Raw genomic sequence first — 7,515 nt, forward strand, 5'->3', positions numbered from 1 at the left:
ACGCACCGTACCGTACCGTTCATCCAAACCCACCCTTAGAAACTTTAGGTATCACATTGAAGTTTTGCTAAAGTAAAAGGGGTAAATACGCCACTATACCTTTTGTTATGATGGCTATTATGCCGAAACCATCTGTTTGGATTACAAAGTCTAGCACGTTTGAATCATTTTCAACTCACTTGATCTTAAATTTTCCAGGAAGGTTTATTGCTCCAATCATCCCACTAAATTTTATCGTTCGTGTTATATCCGTACTTTTTATTTGTATTATCCTCTTTTTTTTTACTTTTTTGAATTTAAACTTTTAAAATAACTTTATTAATTTAATTTTAAAAATTAATGCATATGCTCCCCAATGCATATTTTATATCTCCGTTTCCAATTGTAAATTATTTACTTTTTACTTATTTTGATTTAGAGGTTTTTCAATTTTTATTTATCATTTTAATATGATTACATATTGATTAAAATATTTAAATAAATATATTAAATAATTTTAAAATATAATATTTAATTATGAATTAAATATTCAAATAATTTATAACTTCAATTATATATAACTTTTAATTTTACAAACATTTAATTGGAGCAATGGTTAAAATTCCTACATGGTACCCATACTACATTTTTAACTAATGTGTCTTTGATATTTTAAGCAATTTAATATTTTTAACTATCATTTAGCATTAATATAAATTTAATTTATATTATTATTTCATATACATATAGTATTAATTTTTTATTTAGTGTCCTTTGTGGTCATTCTCTATTTTAATCTTATTGAAGTTACTCACCGGTGGGTGGTGCAATTAACTCCAATAAGATTAAGAGTAGGTCTGGATGGGCAGTGGGTTGCGGTGCAGTGCGTTTAATTTCCTTTTTGTCTCACATTATAGTATCGTTACAGTATCTAATCTCACCGCCACCGCTGTTTTTACACTAATCGCGGGTAAACGCACGGCTTATCCAAACCCACCGTAAAAACAATGGTAATGGTAAGATTAAGTACTATAGTGATGAGATTGAGTACTATAACTGTGAAATTAAAAGCAATGGTGGAATGTGTTTGGATTCAATCGCAGTTATAACGGTAAGATGAGAATGAAAGATGACTATTAAGGATATTAGTTTAAAACTAGTTAATGATATACTACTTGAAACAATTTTTATTACAAATTAAATTATATTTTTTCTTAAATAATAATTTAGAAATAGAAAAATCATATATATATTAAAAATAAATAATTTAAAGTAATTTTATATTAAATAATAATTAAAATTATATTTATAATAATAAAATTTATATATTTAATAAATTATTGTATAAAAATAAAATTTTTGATACATGAAGTTTAAACATGGGAACTGGATTTGTTTTGATGTGATAAATCTTCAACTCATAGAAGTGAAAAGAAGGTAAATTTATGAGAAATTTGTGTTTTGTTGGAATTGAATCTACTCTCTAGTTCAGTAAGATAAAGATATAATGACTTTTTGTTCTCTAACTAACCGCATTCGTGCGTGCGGATAAAATAAATAATTTTATAAAACAATTTAAAAGAGGTTTTTAACTGCAAGCATACTGTAACGACTAGAAAGTTAGTGGTTTCGTAACCCCATTTCTAATGACCAAGCCTGACAATATTAAATATTAATATTTAATATTTACGAGGTTAGTATAAGGTTTAATTAAAATTTAGTCATTTAATTTTGTTAATTAGATAATTAATTAAGGTACAAAGACTAAATTATAAAAGTGAAAAAAATTAATCGTTATAAAATTTTTAATTAAACAAAGGATCAATTCAATAATTGAACCTTTCTTAAACTACCAAACGGTGGTGGAAGACAACTTTCATCCATCAAAATTTGTTAATCATAAGCTAAGTTAATTAAAATTTAATTAATTAATTAAGATTTATTAATTTAATCTAAGTATAAAATGAAATTAAAAATTAAAAAAAAACCATTTTTTCTTCCTTCTTCTTCTCGTCTCTTCACTGAAGCTATAGAAAAATAATAGGGTTTCAAGCTTTCAATCTTTGGTCTTTCAATTTGTAAGCAATTTCAAATCTGTTTCATGTAAATTTTATATTTTTGAGGTCCCGAGAGCTAGATTTATTTAGCCCGTGTACCAATTTATAAAAATGTTAAAGTTTTCAAAATTTTCCATTATTGAATACTTAATGAAATTAGTGTTAATTTATTAGATTTTAAGCTTAGAAAAGAAAAAAGAGAGAGACTAGTTTGTAAGTTTAATTGCTAGTTTTTGAACATAGGGACTAACGTACATAAATTTCAAAATTGATATTAAATTTCTATAATTATGGATAGTAGAGGAATGTAGAAGGATGAAATTGAGATCGATTTCAAAATTGAAGCTCAAATTTGAAAATTATGACAATTCCAATTTTGAGGACTAAATTGAGTAAAAAGAAAAACTTTAGGAACATTCAAAAAATAAAAATTAGTATGATTCATGAATTTAGTAGACTATTATGAACTATTTGAAATTGATTAATTGAATTGAATTCTTATATAGATCAAGATTCAATCAAACCAAGGATAACTAGGGGAAAGACAAAATTAACGAATAGTACTTGCAATTCAACTTGTTTGCTGATTTTTTTCATGTAAGTTCATATTATGAAATTGTGTTTAAACCTTTATGTATTTAACATTGTGAATATATGTATGATTTATTGAACTTTGACTTGTTTATGATTTAGTACAAAATGTGAGAATTGGGCATATTATAAAGAAGTATGAACTTAAATGTTGAAATTACCTGATGAAACTTTGTAAATTCATCATACACATGGATATTATAACGACCTGATAGTTAGGGGTGTCAGAAAGTATATTTTCGGGACTTATTTTCTACAAATCGGACCAGTAAATATGTTTATTAAATATTTATGGAGTCACATTAGAGGCGAATTAAATTTTGGATAAGTAATTTTCATGAATTAGGAGCTATTAAGATTTAAGGATTAAATCGCATAGGTATTGAAAGTTGAATTATAGATTAAAATTAATTAAAGGGACTAAATAAGTAAATATACCTTTATTTCCTTTTAATGGTCCTAATGAAACATTTATGATATGTATTTTTATAATATATATTATGTTAACTTAATATATATAAGTTATTATAATAATAGATAGTGCATTAAAACAAAACAAAACTCGCTTCTTTCTTTTATTTCACATGCAAAACGAATTAGGGAAGGAGAAAGGAACAACACGCACGGATATAAGAAATTTTAGGGGTTCAAACTTCAATTGAAAACATCGTTCCAAAATCCTCGTGTAAGAAGGGAAAAGATAAGGTCGACATTGAGTAGCTCAGAATATATGATTTATGTTTTTATAATCCGAAATAATTTAAAAATTGTTGCATATTAAATTGTTTGCATATGGTAAGTAATTGAGATGGGTACTATTGTATTTTGGGTTGAATAATTAATTAATGATTATGAATATCAAGAAATGTGATTCTTTTATAAATATTGAAATGAATATGTGTAATTGAGAAATTGCGATTGCTACCAAATTGAATACATGATTATATGAAATCATGTACATATATGAAATTAGGACATTGGTTGTATTGTAAAGTGAATAGAAACAACTATTTCGGGCTATGTCGGATATAGATGGCATGCCATAGGATAAGAAGAATTTAGGGATTTTTTCAACCTCGAGTCGATGAGGCACTGATTGCCAATTTGCTTTGATTTAACCGATGAGACATTAGGTGTCAACTTATATAGCGTTGGGTTAATTAAATGATAAAATTTATGTGTTGATATTGAGATGACAAGGATGAGAAATGGATATGAAATGGGAAATGGAATATGAAATGATGAAATGAGATATAAATATTGAAATGAATTCATGTATTGAACAAAGAGATGTCATGCCATTGCATTAGTTGAAATTATCAAATGCTATATGAATGTCATTGTCATGTACTAGAACATGATGAATCTAGTGGATGTGTATAAAGAATGAGAAAATTTATATTATTGAATTGAAACATATGCTCATAACATTACTTGTTACATTCCTACATTTTAATTACTCATATCAAGTTTAAATTGTTCGGATTATAAAATACCATTGAGTTATACTCAGCGTACGGTTTATTTTCTGTGCAGAGGTTAGGTACTTTCAGCTACTGTCTACTCAACATTCAACAACGATCCCAAACTCAAGTGTGCTGATGTTCTATTTTGTAATGGCATGTACCTAGGAGGTCTTTTGGTTGATGTTGTTGATAATGTTATGATATTTTGGTTTTCAAGCGAAATGAATGGTTATTTGTATATATAGTTGTGGTTGAGGCTATGTTTTGGTATGATAGCCTAGCTTAATGTGTTGGTATATGTTTTAGCTTTAAGCTTGGTAGCCTAAGTAGCTAAATGTTAGTTCAATTTTGGCTAATTTGGTATGAATGAAGGTTCTGAATGGTTGACGCTTTGTTAATATGTTTGATGATATAAAATGTGCTATCAATGAGGGTACATTGTTTAGGTATTTAGGATGGGTGTTTTGGCTTGTTTTGAGCATGTTTAATTGTGTTTGGAATAGGTTAAATAACTGGTGAGTTGGTTGCTTAAGTGTCTAAGTAAACACAATTTGGTAAACTTGAGTTTAAAGGTCCATTTAGGTACACATAACCTGGGACACGGTTTGTCATACGGTCGTGTGTCACACACGGGCAACACATACAAGCATGTGTTCTGAATGTGTTGTAAAATAGTATAGGTGCAGTTTCCACACGGGTTGACACACAGCCTGTGACACGGCCGTGTAACCCAGTCAGTGAGTTACATGGGCTGGGACACAGCCGTGTGTCCTGATGGTCGTGAAACTAACTAAAAATTTGACTTAAGGCAAGCGCACCTATCGAATAGTAGTATAGTTATGGTGAGACCGGAAATATTGTATTGATAAACCGTAATTTATACATATTTTTACCCCATGTTTAACACATTTTATGGATGATTTTCCATTAGAATTGGTGAATTCGATGCTCCTAATGCTTTAATTTCATGTTTTATACTTAGGAGAGCATAGGAGAGCGAAAGGAACGAGAAACGGGCCAAAAACAGAGAAAATGGGCCAAAGTACGAACTTAACACGGCCTGGACTTCCTCACACGGGCAGACTACACAGCTGTGTCAATCTGGCAGAATCGAAGCATGACTCATACGGGTATAGCACACGCCCGTGCCATTCTAACATGCTCGAACACGGCCTGAAGTAATCGCACACGGGCATGTCACACGGGCGTGTCCCTACCGAGCCCAAGTTAAGTCCAATTCGGAAAAGGCCACTTTTGAGGGCTCATAGGCATTCCAAAACCTATAAATACACCCTAGAAGAGGAGAAAAGAGGACACACAGAATAGGGAGTAAGGAATTACTCCAAAGAAGCCGATTGATTCATCTCAGAAGCAGGATTCATTATCAAGACTGAAGATCTCTCCTCAATTCCCCTTCAGGAGTTTTGGGTTTTCTTTATGCTTTGTATTATTTATTTTTCTGAGATGTTTTATTATTTAGTTATGAATTAAATACCCTAAATACCTAAGGGGAATGAAACCTAAGACGAATCTTATTATTATTTTCTGAATCGTATGATAAACATTTAACTTGTTGTTAATTATGTGTTCTTAATTCTTGTTTTGATATCCTAGGATACTGATTCAAGATAAGCTCTTATTCAGAGGAGGAATAGACCTTGGCTAAGAGTACATTTATCATAATTAAGCGGAGTTGATTGTGCACCTAGACATAGGGTGACAAGATTTTGCCAGATTAGGGTGAAACCTAATTAGGGGATCCATAGATCGAGTTAATGCAACCCTAGAGTGTTAATTAGAGAAAAGTCTCGGTTATTCAATCTAGGGATTAGACGTTATTAGTCTTGAATAGGGATAATAACATAACTTAGGGATCTCTACGGAACAAGTTAAATGAATAAATCGTCCGATTCGGAGCCGGAATAACAAGTACAGTCTAGGTGGATTTTTCCTTAGGTATTGTCTCCATTCAATCGATTTTCCCAAAAGTAATTCCCCAATTCTATTCTCTGTGAGTTCTTAGTTTAGATAATTAGTTAGTTAAAAACAAAACCCCATTATTCTTAGGCTAGATAATAAAAAGGCAGTCATTACTAGTACTTTTAGTTCCTTTGGGTTCGACAATCCGGTCTTGCTAAAACTATACTATTGTTCGATAGGTACACTTGCCTACATCGCGATAATAGTTAGTTTCAAGAATGATTAATTATAAATATTTAAAACCTATCACGAAATAACGCGATCAAGTTTTTGGCGCCGTTGCCGGGGAACTAAGATATTAGGAGCGCTTAATTTTTATTACTTTAGCCATTTATTTTTCTTGCAATTTAATTTAATTTAATTATTATTTATTAACTTACTTTTTCCTTCTCTTGGCAGGTTTTCATAGTTTATGACTAGAAGAAACCCGTCGGGACCATTACTTTTTGACGAAGAAGTCGATCGCACAGTACGTAGAAACCAAAGAGAAATAAGGTGAAGCTTAAGATACACGAAGAATGAGCAAGAAGACGATACTCAACCCCCAACCGAAGAGATGGCTGAAAACCAAGGCAATCAGCTACCTCCTACAATTGCGGCTAATCAAAATCCTGCTCCACGCATTATGTATGATTATGCTAAACCTTCTTTAACAGGAACTGAATCTAGTATAGTTAGACCTGTTGTAGTTGCAAATACTTTTGAATTAAAACCTAACACTATCCAGATGATATAGCAATTTGTTCAATTTGATGGTTTGCAGGATGAAGATCCCAACGCTCACTTAGTAAACTTTCTGGAATTTTGCAATACATTTAAAATCAATGGCGTTTCTGATAATGTTATTCGTCTTCGGTTGTTTTCCTTTTCATTGAGGAACAAAGCTAAACAGTGGTTAAACTCGTTACCACGAGGGTCAATTACTACTTGGGAACAAATGACCGAAAATTTTTTACTAAAATATTTTCCGCTGGCTAAAACGGCTAAATTAAGTAATGATATCTCTTCTTTTGTCCAGATGGATTTAAAAACACTCTACGATGCATGAGAGAGATACAAGAACCTTTTAAGAAGGTGCTCTCACCATGGGTTACCGCTTTGGCTCTAAGTACAAACATTTCACAATGGTCTGAATCCTTCGACTCGGCAAATGGTTGACGCAGCGGTGGGCGAAACCATCTACAATAAAACACCGGAAGATGCCTATGAGTTTATAGAAGAGATGTCACTGAATAACTATCAGTGGCAAGTCATGAGGACAAAGCCAAAAAAAATAGCTGGCGTTTATAACTTCGATTCAGTCACTATGCTCTCTAATCAGGTAGAACTCTTAAATAAAAAGATTGATGGTTTTCTTAATTCTTCACAAGTTCACCCAGTAATGCAGTACGAAGCAAGTAGCGGTGGGAAAAACCATTCGGAATACAAACCTTATGGACACA

General features: G+C 31.2%; 1 non-coding gene across 1 annotated transcript; it reads right to left on the bottom strand.

The window, feature by feature from the left end:
• Window positions 1-7,058: 7,058 nt before the first annotated feature.
• On the bottom strand, window positions 7,059-7,165 carry LOC121211531 (small nucleolar RNA R71). The gene has a single exon (XR_005906755.1). It is a non-coding gene; the product is annotated as a small nucleolar RNA R71 (small nucleolar RNA).
• Between the last annotated feature and the right edge of the window lie 350 nt (window positions 7,166-7,515).

The sequence above is a fragment of the Gossypium hirsutum genome, chromosome A12, assembly GCF_007990345.1.
Source record: "Gossypium hirsutum isolate 1008001.06 chromosome A12, Gossypium_hirsutum_v2.1, whole genome shotgun sequence".
In the NCBI taxonomy this organism is placed as follows: Eukaryota; Viridiplantae; Streptophyta; class Magnoliopsida; order Malvales; family Malvaceae; genus Gossypium; species Gossypium hirsutum.